Source organism: Wyeomyia smithii, chromosome 3 (assembly GCF_029784165.1).
Source record: "Wyeomyia smithii strain HCP4-BCI-WySm-NY-G18 chromosome 3, ASM2978416v1, whole genome shotgun sequence".
In the NCBI taxonomy this organism is placed as follows: domain Eukaryota; kingdom Metazoa; phylum Arthropoda; class Insecta; order Diptera; family Culicidae; genus Wyeomyia; species Wyeomyia smithii.
This window is the reverse complement of record NC_073696.1, coordinates 181,389,919-181,407,032: the sequence shown is the minus strand read 5'-3', so window position 1 is coordinate 181,407,032 and position 17,114 is coordinate 181,389,919. Positions and strand designations below refer to the sequence as shown.

The following is a 17,114-nucleotide window of genomic DNA, read 5'->3' as shown; positions in this document are numbered from 1 at the left end:
ATGCAAAGTTTTATCTAAATCAAAAATTGAATTGTCGATTGAATAGGATACCCGTTTTCTTGTGAAATTGCTCTATAGTTAAACAACCCAATTCAGGTACATAATGCTATTTCATTTTTTCACAAGTTATGAATTAGGGGGGGAAAAAGTGATTGATTTTCCAGAACCAAGTTTTTTTGGTTCCTTTTGGGGCCCCAAACAAGCCTAAACTTACCGAAAGTCGATTGGTTTTGTCTCCGCTTGGCGCATTGCATTTCAAATTTGTATGAAAATTTATATGGGAAAACCTACTTTTTTGCATTTACCTTCCGAGGGAGCTCAATTGTGATCTAATAATGCACTACATTATGTAAAAGTATAGTATTTTAGATGCCTTACAACTTTGCAGAAGACAATGAAGAGCTAGGATGTTCCTAAGAAGAGCTATAGCTGTTCAAAGTTGAGCAGGATTCCCATCATAAATGACCTGTCGTAACGAGTTTACACAGTCAGCTGGATTAAACAAACAAAGTCAGGTCAATATTCTAGTCGTAGGTAGAATCTACAACGTGTTTCAGAGTTTACTTCTGATGGAAATCTGACTAACGCCGGTACACTGGCAGTGTTGGCAGAAAAAATGATTTGCAACATTAGTTTCGACATACTCAAATTTGAACAGCTCCAGTATTTTTTTGGGACACCCTAGCTCTTTGACGTCTTCGGCGAAGTTTTTAGGCATCAAAAAAACTACCATTTGAAGTCATAACACCTATGGTTTGAGTCACTTTGAGCTCTTTAGAATGGAAAATGCATAAAAGTTGGTTTTTCCATATAAATTTGAAATGCAATGCGCCAAGCGGAGACCAAACCAATCGGCTTCCGATAAATTTAGGATTGTTTGGGGCTCCAAATAGAACAAAATAAACTTGGCTCTGGCTTTCTGCTATCAAGTTTCGTTTTTTTTCGTATAACGATTCCCCACCCTATTATGTATACCATGCTGTTCGAATGCTATCTAGATGATTAATATATTTGGGATCGACCTAAAAAACTCTTCGAAATAACACCTGTCTACTATTGCATCACAAAGATAATAGAAAATCACCGATATAAGCAATCAGTGCGTCTTGAACTATCCTACAGATCAGACGTTTTTTCGGTTGCTTGTGGACTGGTCTTTGACTGCCTATAGCTTCAAAGTTTGTGTTTTGTCAGTGTGTCTTTTAAAGACTACCTGAAAGTTATTTCCCATCAGTCTTTCTCAAGACTACCTACTTTTGAATTTAACATTTGTTTTAACTTTTTTCGTATCACCTGAAATGGCTGGACGGAAAAAGAAACCTCGCATCGCTGCGGGGAGGAAAAGAGAGGCATCTCTTTCTGACACTTCGAGTGTCTGTAGTGACAATCCTTTTGATATTTTGCTTGAGCATGAAGCTGGTGAAATGGAAGTTACCAATAATGAAACTATACAAAATATAAAATCTTTAAAAAAGGAGAAAGTTCCACCTATTGTGGTAACTATTTCTTCTGAATTTAATATATTCAAAAAGGAACTTTCAACGTTTGTTTCTGACGTTAAAGTTACCTATCAAATTGGCCGTAGAGGTGAATGTCGCTTATTAGCCGACTCAGTAAAGGGTCGTGATCGTCTTGTTCAGTATTTAACTGACAAGATGTACAAATTTTTTACATATGACACCAAGAACGCCAAGCCGTTCAAGGTTGTCTTGAAAGGTCTCACCAACGATCAAAACGTTGATGAGATCAAACTTACTTTAACAGATTTACTTGGCATAGCCCCTACCCAAGTAATTTTAATGAAACAAAAATCACGAGGCGAAAACAGTCAGAGAACTGGAATTTCCCTTGTTAATTATTTAATTCATTTTAACCGCAATGAGGTTAACAACTTAAAATTTTTTGAAAAAGCACATGCTTTGTATAATGTGCGTGTAAAGTGGGAAATTTATAGGAAGTATGGCGGAGGTGAAAAGCATATCACCCAATGCCGTACTTGCCAACGTTATGGCCATGGTTCCAAATTCTGTAACATGGACCAAAAATGTCTTAATTGTGGAGACTCTTCTCACAAAAAGGACACATGTCCTGTGAAAGAGAGTAAAAATTTTCGCTGTGCGAATTGTAACGGCAACCATATGTCAAATTTTTATCAATGCCCAGTCCGTTTAGCAATTGTTAAGGCAAGGCAAGGTAAACAAAATTCAATTTCTCAATTAAAACCAACTTCAAAACAAAATTCTCCAAGCGTACCAGTGACGCATAGTCTACCTACTCCTTTGCATACCCGTTTAACTTATGCACAGGTTACAGGTAGTTCGAACATTATACCGCCTAGTGTTGGTAGTTCGAAAATGACCGTTAATATGGGTAAGCAAAACACGCTAGAAAATAATTGTACACCTATTACTCCAGCTAATATTGCTGCCGAAAATATTTTTTCTAATGTCAACTGCCTGGGGCCTATTACGGCAGGTGAACTTTCTTTTTTGCAACAGGCAATGTTCGATCTTATGAACGCCATGTTGCAGGCAAAATCAATGTTTGAAGCCATTCAAATAGGCACAAATTCTACTATTAAAATTGTTTCTAATTTAAAATTTAGCAATGATTTTAAATAAAACAATTAAAATATTAAATTGGAATGCTCGCTCATTGAAGGCCAATGAGAATGAGCTATTTAATTTTTTAACAGTAAATAATGTGCATATTGCAATTATTACTGAAACATTTTTGAAACCTAACATAAAATTAAAATATGATCCCAATTACGTGGTTCATAGATATGATAGGATTCAGGGTTCCGGCGGTGGAGTTGCAATTGTTATTCATCGCCGAATCAAACATCGTGCTCTTCCCCATCTTGAGACGAAAGTTATTGAAACTTTGGGAATTGAAGTTCAAACTGTACTTGGGATTTTATTTATTGCCGCAGCATATTTACCATTTCAATGCACACGCGAGCACAAAAATTATTTTAAAGGTGATTTACAAAAACTCACCAGAAATCGTTCGAAATTTTTCATAATCGGCGATTTTAACGCTAAACATCGTTCATGGAATAATTCTCAAAGTAATTCCAATGGCAAAATTTTATTCAATGATTGTTCTTCAGGATACTATTCTATTTTGTCTCCGAATAGTCCTACATGCTTTTCTTCTGTAAGAAACCCTTCAACAATTGATTTGGTGCTAACAGATCAAAGTCATGTATGTAGTGATTTAATCACACATGCTGACTTTGATTCTGACCATCTTCCAATAACTTTTTCTTTATCACATGAATCAGTTTTAAACCCTATGAGCTCTGTTTTTAATTATAACAAGGCTAATTGGGAAAGATACAAAACTCATATTGAGAGAAATTTCAATAATGAGCTTGATTTGCAAAACGAAGTGAATATTGATTCCGCTTTGGAAGCATTAAAATGTGCAATTGTTGATGCCAGGAATAATTCTGTTCCAAAGGCTCAAGTGAAATTTGTTTCATCAATAATTGACGAAAATCTTCAACTTCTAATTCGTTTGAAAAATGTCCGCAGACGTCAATATCAACGTTCTCGTGACCCTGTTTTTAAAACTATTTACAAAGATTTACAGAAAGAGATTAAACATAGATTTACTCTTCTGAGAAATCAAAATTTTGAGACTAAAGTTGAAAAATTGAAACCATATTCAAAACCATTTTGGAAGCTGTCGAAGATTCTTAAGAAACCTTCAAAGCCAATTCCAGTTTTAAAAGATGGTGAACGTTTTCTTGTATCCAATGAACAAAAGGCTCAAAGACTTGCTCAGCAGTTTGAGAGTGTTCATAACTCAAATTTGAATTTTGTGAGTCCAATTGAAAATGAAGTCACACGTCAATTTGATTTAATTTCTTCCCAGAATTTTTTACCTGCAGAAATAATTGAAACTAACTTGAATGAGATTAAATCAATTATTAAAAATTTCAAAAATATGAAAGCACCTGGTGACGATGGAATCTTTAATATACTAATCAAACATCTCCCTGAGAGCACAATGGAATTTTTAGTGAAAATTTTCAATTGCTGCTTCAAAATTGCATATTTTCCCAAATTATGGAAAAATGCAAAAATTACTCCCATTTTAAAACCGGATAAGAACCCAGCTGAAGTTTCAAGTTATCGACCAATCAGTTTGCTTTCTTCAATAAGTAAACTGTTTGAGAGAATTATTCTTAACAGAATGATGTCACACATCAACGAAAATTCAATTTTTGCAAATGAACAGTTTGGATTTCGCCATGGGCATTCCACAACTCATCAATTGCTCAGAGTTACTAATATGATACGAGCTAACAAATCTGAAGGTTATTCCACTGGAGCTGCTCTTTTAGACATAGAAAAAGCATTCGACAGTGTTTGGCATAAAGGTTTGATTGCGAAATTGCAAACTTTTAATTTTCCAATTTTCCTAATCAAAATTTTAAAAAATTATCTTACTGATCGAACTCTGCAGGTTGTCTATCAGTATTCAAAATCTGATAGATTTCCTGTCAGAGCAGGTGTACCTCAAGGTTCAGTCTTGGGTCCAGTCCTGTACAACATATTCACTTCAGATCTTCCTGATTTGCCTCCAGGATGCACAAAGTCATTGTTCTGCGATGACACAAGCATTTCCGTAAAAGGAAAAAGTCTTCGTGTCATATGCAGTCGATTGCAGAAAAGTTTAAATATTTTTTCTTCCTACTTGCAAAAGTGGAAAATCTCTCCCAATGCTTCTAAAACTCAAATGATAATTTTTCCGCATAAGCCTAGGGCTTCTTTCCTCAAGCCAAACAATTATAACGTTGTCACGATGAATGGGGTTATTTTAAGTTGGTCCGACAAGGTTAAGTACTTGGGACTAATTTATGATAAAAAACTTATTTTCAAAGAGCACATTGAGAGTATACAAGCCAAGTGCATCAAATATACGAGATGTTTATATCCTCTCATTAACAGAAATTCTAAACTTTGTTTAAAGAACAAACTTTTGATTTACAAACAAATTTTTAGACCAGCAATGCTTTATGCTGTACCGATCTGGTCAAGTTGCTGTTCAACAAGGAAGAAAACGCTCCAAAGGATTCAGAATAAAATTCTGAAAATGATTTTGAAGCGTCCTCCTTGGTTTGGTACACTCGAATTACATAGACTTACTGGTGTTGAACCATTAGAAGCTATGTCAAATAAAATTATTAACAATTTTCGACAAAAATCGTTGCAATCCTCAATTGCTACGATAAGCTCTCTTTATAGCCAATAAGTTAGCAATTAAGTTAGTTGTAAGTTTACTTCCCCTTTTCTGACAAGTAGGTTTAAATCCCTACGAATGATAAGTCCTAATTGCGAAAGCAAACAAATCCTAACAATTAAAATTACAAATTTCTAACAGTGTTGAGAAGTCACCATTTGTGATTGGACACACATACTCATTATTTACTAATATTTATCATAAATACTTAAGCTACTAACAAATCCCTCCTTAAAAAAAAAAAAAAAAAACCGATATAAGCAATTCAAGTATAACTTCCCCCAAAGCTGGTACTACACAGAGATAAAAAATGTGAGTTTTGTGCCTGATGAATCATACAGAAGTTTGCAATATTATGGCACTTGTTGCCAGGAGAAATACAATAGCGCCTGCAATTTAGGAGAGAATTTCGTTATTTGCCATGATTTTAGGTTTTACTAGCTCAACTTAATCACACAGAACCATATTAAATTTATAATTTTTCTATCCGCAATAAAAAACATGACATTTCAAATTACGATTTTGAAGTTTGGGGGGGAAAGGGGGTGTGAATACGATTTCTCAACTGGATAAGCTCGACTTCAATATCCGCAGATTCAACGAAAAAAAATCAAATGCTTATCAAGTGTCATCCTTAACCCTCTAGTGCCCAATATCGCTTTTTGGCGGGCTTCAATCAAACCTCTAAAAAGCTTCAATAAATATTTAAAAAGTGTTTATAATGATTCATAATGATTTGACCGAAGCCCGTCTAGAAATTAATTTGGGCACTAGAGGGTTAAGCCACTAGTTTAAAAATTATCAAATATTCACCATAATATTTTCAAGAGTAAAATTCCAGTGTTCAATACACAACGATGTTTCTTAAAACTAAATGGCTGAAATAACAATCTCATAGTTAGCTTTTCAACCGTTTATCACCGTTTACACATAGTTCATCAACAATTTTAGAAAATTGAAATGATCAAAAAAAGATGGAATAGAAGATCAAAAAATAACGTTTATATTTAGGACTGCAGGCACCTAAATCCAGTCACATTGCGTATGGGAAATCATTGTTAGAATTTTGGCAAAATTAATTCGTAGTTTCCGTTCAACCGTTACACATTCATTGCTCGTTCAGAAACGATGCTGACCACTAAATTTTAACAGTTTAAACAAAAAATATATGGACCGTAAACCGGAGTGCCTTGATCAGCGGGGAACTTTGAATACCCTACCACTTTTTTGAATTTGTGGTAAAAAACACTCGTAGAGCTTGGGATTTGTCGTAATCTTCAATAATTGTGTTTAGATATGTCTACATTCCTACTATTCATGCATTTCTTGCTTCTCAATGCTAACTCAAACATCTCGTAATATTCAAGTTAAGACTATTTATGTATTTTAGTTATTGGTGGTTTTAAACCCCCTTTTCTCTCAGTGGTCAATCGTTCATATATTTTCCAAAAATTTTGTATGATTTTGTCGTTTTAGACTGGTCAAATTTCACTCCAAATTCATCAAAACAATGAAGTGATCAATATCACTCCGGAATGATGATTGATGTAAAAATTTTAGAGCATATCTGAAAACTGCAATTAAAAACGACTTAAATGTGTTTATAAATATGAAAAACAATTCAGGGGCTATTCACATTCCATGTCAACAGTTTTTATTGGCGAATGTCCAAGACTCATGCAAAATTTTAGAATATACATTAACGACTGTCCACGAGAAGGAAAGGGGATCTAAAATCACCACAAACTAGCCCACGTGGAATATGGTTTACCCAATAGTCCAAAGTTGCATATTACCCAAAGTCTTGAGTTGTCGATAAGAAGAAAACATGTAATACACTATTGAGATTATTGGGACTCAACATTTCCTTTGAGGAAAAAAACTATAAAAACAATAATAAAAATCTTAGTAATGATATTTTCTTCTTAAGAACTAATCTGGGCACAAAATAAACAAACATAACGTATCGCAGCTTGTTGTTTTGTACCTGCTTCAACCGATTGTTTGTATGCAATGAAAGTCGCTCCACTTTATTTTCAAATTAATATTTTAGCATTAGCAGCCCTCTTTTAATAGCAGGAAATGCATGGATAGTATGGATATAGACATATATAAACATAATCACATATCTAAACATAATCAGTGAAGGTTACGACAAATATCAAGCTCTTCGAACGATTTTTCTCACAAATTCAAAAAAGGGGTAGAGTGATCAAAGTCACCCCGCTGATCAAAGTCACCTCAGTTTACGGTACTCGATATTGTTTTAAAACAATTGAACATAGCTTTTTCTAGATAAAAATATTAATGATTGAGCTGCTACATTCCTCACATCTATAGCCATCAAAACGAAACTCGAATTGAGTCGACGACTAAAACAAGCCGGAACCGTCTGATTGATTGTAAATACCGTGCTTGTACTACCAGAAAAACTTCTTTCGCATGGTAAAGAATTTGCAAAAAAGACTGGTATTACTGAAACTATTCCTCGCTATTTCTGGGAAGTCTAACATGATGTCGGCTATCTGTTCTGTCTGAGTTGAATTACTTTTGTTTCGTCACTTTATAATATTTTTTTGTAAAATCTATCATTTTCCCATGGACAATACAGGAGAACTGGATATGCACAATAGGGATACGCCAGTCGAAACGCTTTATATAACCAAGCGCGAAGAAAAGCCAGCAATTGCTTAGTTTAAATAAAAAGGGACTAAGAACAGTTACTTGATTGTTTACAGGACACTTTCAAGTAAGCATCAACTAAAACAAATTGGTTAGTCGAATGACGAAATTTGTCGTCTCTGCGGGTTCTACTATGAAACCGCAGAACATTTTTCCTTCCCGAGTAGTACCGCCTGCTGATCGTGGCCGGCGTCGTTCTTGGTTACTGGCAAAAGTATTATGAACCAGTGAAAATTTCACAATGGGAATGTAATGCTAGTCCCAAGTATTCATCTAATTCATTTTGCAATTTTATTGGTTCGACCAAGCATGTAGTGCACCTAGGGGCAGTCTACCTAAGCCAAACGGAGCTAAGTATGTGTGTGAAAACAAACAAAAAAACATGACATGATTGAGAAAAATTCTAGATTATTTTGAGGTTCCCGTTGTTCATAGTAATTAAAACCAAGCAAAGTTGCCTAGAGGTCAGCACATATAACAACACGTGTGGACTTTGTTTTATTCGACATAAAAGTAGCATCTATTCGATTTCTTAAAATATATTTTAAAATAACAACTCACGTTCTTCTGAAAACAAGAAACTCGTATCAAATGATCGCATCGTTTACGTAAGGTATCGGATTATTTCAGCAACGGTTTTCTTCGGCAAGTTTTGCATTGAAAGGCTGTAAAAGACATGTCGAAGAATACTGCTGACGAAGTAGTTCAATATTTAATTATGCTCACTATTTCAGCGTTCAGTGCGATCTTATGTTATGTGTTTAAGCTCCAAGATCTATCAAGAAAACTCAATTGACTTTGTTCTTTTCCAAACAATACTGTTGAGTTGAGTGACCATGATAATATTAATAACTTACAATAAATTTAGCAAAAAAAAAGATCATTAGCGACTTCTCTCCTGTGCCCCAACAAAAGAGATATCGAAATTATGAATTTCTCTAGAAACTAAGTTTCAGATTATCCACAATCATGTGACATCCTTACAGCCGAAGTGTAACATTCATGTAGTTGAAGCTCCGAATCTTGCACAAGTTCATGTCACTGTCCACGACAAGAAACACGTGATCAAGACTTTACCGCTAGACTCGTTATGAAAGATGAAAGAGTTAACGTGAACGTTCGATGAAATGCTGCGGAATTTGGCATCCTGAAGGGGAAACGGAATGATGCGAGAACGATCGGAATGGTTATCCCACAAGCCGATCTCGCCTTACATAAGGATTTACAATGAGTTAACTTTTATTTCCCGCTAAAACCAGCAGTACAAGGCATGCCAAAATCCTGTCCATTTCAACAAGAAATGCTCTAAAATTGCTCAGAAGAAGTCTAACCTTTTTGAGCGTCTTGAGATGTCTAATGATGACGAAAATTATTGACAAATGAGATAACAGTCAGCTTAACTAACAATCACGAACATGAAGCAGGACAGCAAAACTCATCGAGGTGCTACCAGTAAACAAGATGGTGGTCTGTTCAACCAAAAAGTCTTAAGATACCAATAGTAAGATCAATTTAAATGTTTGATATCTCTAAGTTCAGACAAATTCAGTAGGAATAGGAAAATTCTGATTCTTAGCAATCTTGCGTAGCTTGTTGGGTATAATTTTGACACACAACGATACATGATCACTTTGATTAGATTTAAACTCTTCTTATAAGTTAACATATGTATATTCAACTAATATAAAGTAGAATTAGTTTGTAAGAAATGGTTTGTATAAGGGTCATTCCATACGAAGTGTACATACCACTTGGACACGACCATCACAGATTTTGCTCAAAGTTGGGGGGATTATTCATCTACTGTCTCTTTGGAAAAATCTAGGGTGGTTTACCGGTAAAACAAAAACCGGTAAAACCGATATTTTTTTTAATACCGAAATACCGGTATTGGAGAAGCGAAAAAACCGGTATTTTCGGTATTTTTCTTCTAATAAAAAAAAAACTTGTCACAATATTCATAAATCATTGTAAGGCTAATGAATGCTACCCACTTAGGTAGGCGTTAAAAATCACATGACGATGTATATAATAAATACATTTAGACAGAAGCAACATTGAATATTGATTTACCCTCACCTATTTATCAATTTTTGTTATCTTTTTGCTTGTTCTGCATGGATTCAGACGATGTGTTTATGTGTATCGATAATATGTCAAAAGCTTCATATCAATAAAACAAAACATTTATTTTTTAAGTGGAACAGCTAATCTCTTCACACACTCATACTCACAGAGGCAACTCGTGGGTTTTGAACCTACCAGTTTAACTACAAATTATGAAAATCAAACTAGTCAGTAATCACAATCATGTCAGCGAAAAAACGCAAGTCATTATTCGTTTTGTGCTATTTAAAAGTAAAACTAGAGAAATAATAAATATATATAAATTTGGATTAAGAATTTATTTTTTGTTGATACAAAGTGTTTACAGGATGAAATAATCAGCCAATATTTCAGCTCATTTCAAGACGGCTTGACAAAGTTTTTTTTTTAATTCTTCTAGCACCAATATTTAGTGGTTAATTTGTGGTTTCGAAATCCAATTTGTGGTAATTTGTGGTTGAGTAATTTCTGAGAAATTTTCAAAAAACTGAGTCAAGCCATCTCTGAAAATGATTTCGCTTCATATGAATCGGACAACGATGATATATACATCAATCGAAAGCTCTTAATTTGTGGTTCACGAAAATGAAGTTTTTGTAGGCATAGTTCATATTAAAATAATTAAAAAACTATCATTTAAACTTTTGAACATTGTTTACCTTTTATTTATTTATTTATTTACAAATTACCAACAGGCAGAAATAGCCCTAGTGGTTACTAAAGCATTAATAAACTAATACATCAATACAATAAACTACGAAACATTGAAACAAATTTAGACCTGATGACGCGAGCAGACAGATGAAAATCGAACACTTGTGAAACACGATTGAACGCTTTTTGATGGCCAATAATGGCACTGTTTGCGCTGTAGTTGGTGCGGCGGAATGGAATGTGAAGCAATGAAACTCTGCGTAATTCTCTTGAGGGTGCGTTTAAATTGATCTGACGGAGAATTGTAGGGCAATCAATCCTAGCGGTGAGGGCGTCGGAAACCACCATGGCGCGTGCTGTTTCTCGGCGCAGTTGAAGTGTGTCAATATGAAGGAACTGACAACGGTCTTCGTACCGAGTATTCCGCATAGGCTGTCTCCAAGGGAGCAAACGGAGGGCATAGCGAATAAACCGATGCTGGATGCTTTCGATGCGATGAATTGCGTTGTTGTAATGAGGGACCCAAACTGGACAGCAGTATTCCAGACAGGACCGAACCAGTGAAATGTAAAGAGAAACCAAGCAGTGAATGTTCCTGAAGTCGCGTGTCATTCGAATAATCAGTCCCAACTGCCTGGAAGCTTTCGCAACGATGAAGGAGACATGTTGCTCAAATGTGATTTTAGCGTCGAGAATAACTCCAAGATCTTTAACATGGTCTCCTCTTGTTGTCAACACCGACCGTACGCGGCGTTGGATGAGCATAGTACTGGCACCTGCCGATGTTAGTGCTAGTGGGTCATCTAGAACATATCGACAGTCGTTCATATACACTAAGGTCGTTTTTACGCGGGGGATGCGTTCCATATTTGTATGGGCCCGCGTAAAAAACGACTTTTTTGAGTTGCAAATATAACAAAGAAAACCGTCCTAAAACGTTAAAACCTCGTTTGAATATGATAGTGGCCAATCTAGAGACCAAAATTCAATATTTTAAATTTTGAGTATTTACACCAAAAATTGTGATTTTTTTTACAAACTGATATATGATCACTCGTGGCCTAAAACGGAAAACGTGATTGAAATGAGGTCGATATCTTGTACTGTTTTTGAGTAATGGAGGAAAGCAACCCGCGTAAAAAAATGCGTAAAAAGCGACCTTACTGTATACGACATACAGTTGTCGCTGCCGTTGAAAGCTTTTTCGTTTTATATATCAGGGGGTAGTTGTAGTAGCATATTCCTGAGACGAGAAAATATCGAATTTTAATTCTAGTCAGGACTCACAGCTTTGGGCATTTACCATGCGTTTTAACCGTTCCCCACAGTTCTAAGGCCCATTCCCAACCTTCAGGCGTCATTCCGGTTTCTGAAATACCCAACAGTCAAATACAGTTGCGTAGTTGGTTACCAAAATATTATTTTATTTATCGAAACAAAAAACTGTTCTTTATTATTATCAGGCTGTAATTTATTCCAAGAGTTAAAATGTATGTGCTAATAGATTTTAACATATAATAGATTTTGTATGAGAAAGACCAGATCACACCCCTAGGTGTATTAATTTAGGTTTTTTTTTAAACAATCGGTAAACGGCAAAACTACATTTCCGGAAATGATTCGACCGAAGATCGAGAAAATTACGCTCGCATGTCTACGTAAAACTTCACTTATTTTGAGAAAATTTACGTAAACACACGGAGGCTTGTCAACTACAAATATCTGCTAATTGATCAACATTTGCATTTCGCAGCAAATCTGCACATATAGTATCCCTGCTGTTTACAAACTGTTTCACCTAGAAATACTCAGAGGAAGAGATTCGCGGTGAAAAAAAATCGCCAATTCGGCAACTGGGTTATATATGTCAGAGGTGCCAGATCTCTTCTCAAAGCGCAATGTTGACTAACATTCGACTTGTATAATCGGTGGTGACGGTGAAGGTCCTTAAGAATAGTGAAGTGCTTCGCAAAAACTGTTAAGGTGATATATTTCATGTTTATGTTTAATTTTATACACCTTCACTTATTTTGTTACCTATACACAAGGTTTGTTGAACTCCGGATAAAAATCACTCACAGCATTCTTAATTCATTCATTGGCAATAGGACAAAAAATCGTATAGAAATAAACACGTTCTTTTTTGTACCTGATTGCAATACCTCTCAATGTGGTGTTACCTTTCTTGTTCGTTTGGCTCCAATTTTGACGGTTCGTTTGGCTCACCGCATATCTCTCCCTCTGAGTATCTCTAGTTTCACCATACTCATCGCTACACGAAAGCTTTCTGAGAAAAAATCATCTTGATGGTCTACCAGCTCCGCGTACGGTCGGTGTTGACAACAAGAGGTAAGAAATGTTCAAAAATTTAAATAATAGTTGTTTAATTATTTTATTATGAAGTATGCCTACAAAAACTACATTTTCGTGAACCACAAATTAAGAGCTTTCGATTGATGTATATATCATCGTTGTCCGATTCATTTGAAGCGAAATCATTTTCAGAGATGGCTTGACTCAGTTTTCTGAAAATTTCTCAGAAATTACTCAACCACAAATTACCACAAATTAGATTTCGAAACCACAAATAAAAGATGTAAAAAAATATACTTTGTCAAGCCATCTTGAAATGAGCAATATTTCATCCTAAAAATTACTGTTTCTTTGAAGCTTCGTCACCCATACCGCAGCGGGCTTTTATTAGTAACTAGCTGAATGTTCCCAGGTTTGCTCGTGTTAAAATTTCTGCTTTTTCTATAATTTTCTATATTTTTATATATTTTTGACCAACCTCTCATTTCAAATATTTATTTCTATTTCAGTTACAAACTTGTTCATATGCCGCATTTTTCGTTTCTCCATCAGGAGCTAGAATTAATAAAATAATTATGATAATAAATAATTTGGACGAACTTTTTAAAGAGCATCGAACAGAATAAATAAGTATCAACCTTCGATTCCTTCGGATTCGTAAAAAGTAAATTCTGGTCTGATCGTAATTTTTTTTATTTCTTTTTTATTCTTCATTCAAATACTCTTCTCAACAGTTTCTCTTTGTTTCTCTTAGATTTTAAAGTTATTCACTAATTTGAAACTAAGTTTTGCGATGTAAAAGAAAATTTAAATAAAATCTGCATGTTTTTATTATGTTAACATGAGATTCGAAATTATGTTCTTCGTAATCATATCACTAGATTCATTCATTAAAGTTTTTCAAACACTGTTATATTTATCCAGTGTTTATGTGGAACATATACCACAAGAGATCAAAACAAAGGTCGCAGAGGTCCAAATCTCACAAAAAAAACTGAACCGTAATAAAGCATAGGTACTCATAAATGCAAAAACAATATTATGCAGCGACACGTCCATACATAGATGCAACCTGAGACGCTAAGCAAAAAATAAATTTCAAATCCAAATTTGAGTAGGTAACGTCTTCGGCAGTGGTTTACTTCGGCAGGTTTTTGCATAAGACTACGGCAGAAACCCGGCCGAAGAAAACCACTACCGGAGACGTTGACGCCCTATATCTTGAATTCTTTTTCAGTTTTATTTTTAAATAGTACAGAGAGAATGACTTGCGTTTTTTCGCGGACAATCATCATTACTTCCCCAAACTATGATTTTAAGAATTTTGTAGTGGGAAAAGTAGGTTCAAAGTCCACGAGTCATCCCTGGTTTGTATTAATCCGAAAAAAATACCGGTTTTTTACCGGTTTTACCGGTTTTTATTTTTATGAATACCGAAATACCGGGTTTTCAAAAAGTCGGTAATACCGACCACCCTAGAAAAATCCCAAACTTGGTGCCGATTGGAATACCCACCGCTCTGTGGGACCCCCCTGTTTATTGCAAAGTCACGCATTTTTTGTTCAAAATCTCTTTTTTCTTTTTCTTACAATTCATAGAAGTAAGATGTCCGAAAAATACTGATAGATGATTTTTGAAGAAAATAAACCAAGGAATCCAGAAAAATACATGTTTTGACCGAAAGTGTTGCCAGATAAATTATTTTTGTATCTAAAAACTAAATTTGCATTTTTCGGCAAATGCAGCCCCTTTTGATTTTAAATTTGACAATTTCATCGTGTTCCTTGGAAAATTTCACATAAGAAACAACTATCATCCCGAGGTAATATGAGCCAATCTCGAGATATAACATTTTTACGAAAAAAGTTGTAAACTTCGTAATTATTTTATTTTATAATTTATAGACGTAAAACACAAAACAAACCAAGGAATCCAGAAAAAAATAATGTTTTTGACCGGAAGTGTTGCCAGATAGATTATTTTTGTTTTTTTTTTTCAAACTAAATTTGCATTTTTCGGCCAATGCAGCTAATTTTATTTTAAATTTGATGGTTTCATCGTATTTCTCGGAAAATTTTACGTAAGAAGCACTTACCACCCCGTGATAATATGAGCCAATCTTGAGATATAACATTTTTACGAAATATTAATTACGAAATTCAGAACTATTTTCGTAAAAGTATAGCATAGCAAAATATCTCGAAATTGGCTCGGAATGATGGTTGTTTCCTATGTAAAATTTTCCAAGAAATACGATGAAATTATCAAAATTAAAATAAAAATGGCTGCATTTGCCGAAAAATGTAAATTTAGTTTTAAAATACAAAAATAATCTATCTGGCAACACTTCAGGTCAAAAATAATATTTTTTATGGATTCCTTGGTTTATTTCCTCCAAAATTCATCTATCACTATTTTTCGGGTGTCTCACGTCTATAAATTGTAGAAAAAAATAATTACGAAGTTTGCAACTTTTTTCGTAAAAATGTTATATCTCGAGAATGGCTCATATTACCTCGAGATGATAGTTGTTTCTTATGTGAAATTTTTCAAGGAGCACGATGAAATTATCAAATTTAAAATCAAAATGGCTGCATTTGCCGAAAAATGTAAATTTAGTTTTCAAATACAAAAATAATTTATCTGGCAACACTTCCGGTCAAAATTTATATTTTTTCTGGATTCCTTGGTTTATTTTCTTCAAAAATCATCAATCAGTATTTTCCGGACATCTTACGTCTATGAATTTCAAGAAAAAGAAAAAAGAGATTTTGAACAAAAAATGCGTGACTTTGCAATAAACAAGGGAGTTCCACAGAGCGGGGGGTATTCCAATCGGCACCAAGTTTGGGATTTTTCCAAAGTGACAGTAGATGAATAATTCTCCCAACTTTGAGCAAAATCTGTGATGGTCGTGTCCAAGTTTGTGCTTTTTCGTGGTCACTTCGTATTGAATGACCCATAAATATGGTTTAGATGGGAATGAAGATATTATAAAAACATGATGTTCGAAAATTTATATTTTCTTCAATTATTTTACTTTTTGTCTTAGCGTAGTAATCAGATTGGTAGAAAACATCAAAAAGTGACATCTTTTTTTCCTCTCCAGGATAATATTTTATTTGAAGTGTTTTGAAACATTTTTTTTTTCGGGAATAATCATTCAAATCCACAGTTGACTGCAATTCGGCATATTTTTACGAAATAGTTGGAAATTTGCATTAGTTCTCCTAACATTCAAATGAAGTAATCAATTATTAATCAATATTCCGATAAAAGGTGCGTTTTTATACGACACTAATGTTTTTTGAAAATAAACTAGAATGCTGTTCGTGTTTAGCGCCAAATCTCAATATATAATCAAAGAGAGTAATAGAATTAAATTTTTGATAGATTGACTTATTGTATTGCAGAAGACTGATATTATGACATACAAAGTTTGCTTTGAATTTTGTTGCAGCGTCACAATTAAATAATCAGGTACTCTTTTCTTAAAAACATGGTGATATATTTAAAACACGAAACGGCTTGCTTAGCAATTGCCACTCAGTGTTGGTGTAAGACAGACGGCACGAAGGGCGAAACTTGAAACACCAAAGCCAGTGGCAGTGTTATACGATCGGCACTGGTGCCTCAAGCTTCGGCAAACACCGGAAACGAGGGCTTTACTTTCGTGAAAGCACCGTAGCCGAATGTTTAAACTTCGTAGAAACACCTCGGTCACTGCCATATGGCTCTGCTAGGCCTAATGCGAAGGAAAACGTTCCCAAATGTACTCACATTGTTGATACAGGCAAACTTCGATATAAGGTACATTTCGATTTTCAAGTTGTACTTTATATCGAATTGTACCTTATATCGAATCATAAAACATTTTCAACAATAGGGCTTCAAATATTTCATTTTGTTGTCATTTGTCTACGTATAGTTATTTTGGAAATAAAATCCAACTATAAGTGTGAACCAACTTGTTTCAAGTACAATTTGAAACACATAGTTTTTTTTGGCTTTGTAGGAGACCTTTAGCTGCGTGTGATAGTTTGTTTCCAAAACGTATGTCATCCAGGAAAAAAATCGAGCCTTTACGTTATTATCACTAATTT

At 34.6% G+C, this 17,114-nt stretch overlaps 1 protein-coding gene across 3 annotated transcripts in view; it reads right to left on the bottom strand.

Annotated features, from left to right (window-relative positions):
* The window catches only part of LOC129731523 (GRAM domain-containing protein 2B-like), a 55,540-nt gene that overhangs the window by 22,252 nt on the left and 16,174 nt on the right, over positions 1-17,114 (bottom strand). The gene's annotated exons all lie outside the window — the stretch shown is intronic.